Here is a 3,262-nt window from a genome sequence, read left to right on the forward strand (position 1 = left end):
AGTTAATGTAGTAATGTAGGGAATTTCAGTGTTCTTGTTTAACTCAGGTAGATTTACGAAGCTTTGTTATTCTTATTGTTGTCGTGGGTGTTGTTGTTGTTACGATGCCTTATTATTATTATTATTATTGTTGTTGTTGCTGTTGTTATTCATATTGTTGTAACGATGGCTTAGCATTATTGTTATTGTTGTTGATGTTGTTGATGTTGTTATTGTTGCTACTGTTGTTGTTATTGCTGCTGCTGATGATGATGATAATGATGATTATTTTTCCTATCATTCTTATAAACATGACAGCTATAGATGCATGAAGTCTTACAGCGCCAAAGATAAATGATTGAAATCCATATAATTTCTTCCTGAAGTGATTATATTTCACTAAATTATTACTTCGTAGTTGGTACATTTCTCCAGTCACTCAATCTTATATTTGTTTTCATTTATTTCAGAGTCTTACACTAATCACCAATAATTACACTGACTCACGATAAAACAAAATAAATCTTGCTGATATTAGTGGACATTGTGTTAATGTTTGTAATACAGCAGCAACATTGTCCTTACTCTTGGGAGGTATCGTATTTCAAGAGGCGAGAACAATTTTAATGCTGTAATACGAACAATTCAAGAGAGCTTCACGAAAGTCTGTAATGCAGTGTGTGTAGACCATTTTTTCTGAAACACCTTCTTGATTATACCTGTAGAAACTTTCCATTACAGTATTATGCCAGTAAAAGTTTGAGTTATAGTAGCAATCCAGGACACATTTTTACTCTGGCTGTGATAAGTCTAATCGCCTTTTATCTTGATGACGACAGTAAGGTAATATCGGTGTATTAATTATGTTGGTGCGTACAGGTGATGTACAGGCTGGCGGAGCAGTCTCTCTGCTTTAGTGCTGGCGGCTTCTTCAACCTCTCTCGTTCCAACGTACTAAGTGTAAGCATACGAGAAGATTACTAGATTTACTCAAACTTTTTACATAGTAATACGTATCTTTATTTGTTATTGTTGTTGGTATTTTCCCATCCTGTTCAGTGGCCATGGTTAAAATTGACTTATTCCTTACATGGAAGCCCAGGATAAATTTGGTCAGGTTGCTTCTTATTCTACATCTTGACAATCCTCCACATTCTGGCCGGTGGTGGAGTTTTCTATTTAAGTGGTTTTAGGGTCCAAGAATGTCTCATCTTCATTCTGGGGTCTAAAGCATAATCTTTACTCTGTATTGTGGTTAACTTGGTCACTAGTCTAGATTTCGAACCAATATCTTAACTTTTGTAACCTGACGGAATTGTAAAATAATACCACAACCCGTATTGTTTATTACAATAAATAGCTGATCCTAACCATATCAATTATAATTACAGCAAATTCCTTAACAAAATAAACTGCGAGAATATTATAATTTTCTGTTAATTTATGTATAAGAAAGGTTCTATAGTATTCTGGGTGTGTAGTTGTCAAAGCCATGATCATCAGCCTCGCCTCTGACTCTGAGACACGCTCTGTTATTTGTAGATAATGAGTGCAGCCTCGTCCTACCTGGTGATTTTTCTGCAGTTTGACATAAAGCCGCCCGCCCAGGTGCCCACCGCGGACCCTGTTCTCAAGGAAAACATCTCAACTGATATTAATTAAGAAACAAAAATAATAATAGTTTCAATAATAAGAATAGCTTTAGTGTTTATTCTAGGATAAGAGACAAAATGGGTTATTTAAGTCTTCGTGTTTGTTTTGCTTTATGGACCAACACTATACACCGTGCTTACCTGTGACGTCACTTGTATTTTTAGATCAATCAAGTATTTTGTCTTTAAGTTGGTCATCAGTGGAGAGCACCGCCTACTATTTATGAATATTGACGGAAATAATAAGTTTTAACTGAAATTATTATATCTAGTCAACGAAGAAAATTCGCTTATGATTGACTAATACAATTAATACAATACTATCTTATGTATAAATGTTTGTCATTAGATCATATGGTGCATCATTCTTTGACTTAATTATGTATAGTTATCATCTTGTACCAGTTCACTATTATATAAAGATGTTTTTTTCCTGCTTTTGTGTTCTTCTGCCGAAATATTTCCTACACATTGACTAACCAATGACTTATTAGTTTCATCTATTTCCTTGTGTAGTTTTGTTATTATCGTGTGAGTAGTGAAGACCGTCCTTCTGGTTCTTTATCTACAGCAGAAATATCTCTTACTTCGTCGTCAGGTCTCACCCACAAGTGAATTTCCTCTCCTGGTGTGTTAGGTCTAATGGTATATATCTGCCAACTTTATTACCCGGTGTAATTGCTCTCTTCTTATCTTGTAAAACTGTTCTTGTCCCAACTTTAAATAAATAAATAAATAAATAAATAAATATATATATATATATATATATATATATATATATATATATATATATATATATATATATATATATATATATATATATATATATATATATATATATATATACTGTATATACACGGAAGGTACATTTTATATTTGTTTAAAAAAATGTTTTGAATATGGAATTTTAATTTAAATCTGAATCAAAATTAAAATATTTTGTTTCCCTTCGAAATATTCCCGGCATCGCTAGTTTGAAATGGCAGCCAAAAAGCATTTGTGAATGCATTTAAGGAATTAATTTTATAATGTTTTTTTATTTATATGTTTTTCGCGGGCGAGAGAACACTAACAGGTGTATTTACCTTATATCTGTGTTATACTTTATCTCATCTAAGGTAATATACTCACACACAGATAGATATATGTAAATCATATACACTATCTCAACCACTTAAAATAAAAATAAAATAAAATGGCACACATCCACCAGCAAACAATTACACTATAATACGGGACCGGCAGAGTTGTCCACAGATGTTGCACCTACCCTAACCTAACCCCCACCCTCAGGTAGTGCTTAAGAGGTTGATCATCAGGTGGTCTGAAAATTCCTCCTGCACGAGATCACGCCCTTGAAGGAATACATTCTAACTTGAATGGCAGGAAGAACGTCGTTAATAATGTAACTTTGACACAATTTAGAATGTCCTTTAGCTGAGCGGTTGATTCAGCTTTTAATGAGGTCACGAGTAACCAATTTCCTCTTCTATAGCGCCACCAGCTTGTGCATCACTAACTTTCCTAGACGTGAAAGGATCGAGGAAACTACTGGCGAAATATTTAGGCATTTCACGTTACATTCTTTCTTATCCAACACTTAACTGGATCGTACGAGAGGAACTTATCTT

This window comes from Homarus americanus, unplaced genomic scaffold (assembly GCF_018991925.1).
Source record: "Homarus americanus isolate GMGI-L3 unplaced genomic scaffold, GMGI_Hamer_2.0 scaffold3452, whole genome shotgun sequence".
Lineage (NCBI taxonomy): Eukaryota > Metazoa > Arthropoda > Malacostraca > Decapoda > Nephropidae > Homarus > Homarus americanus.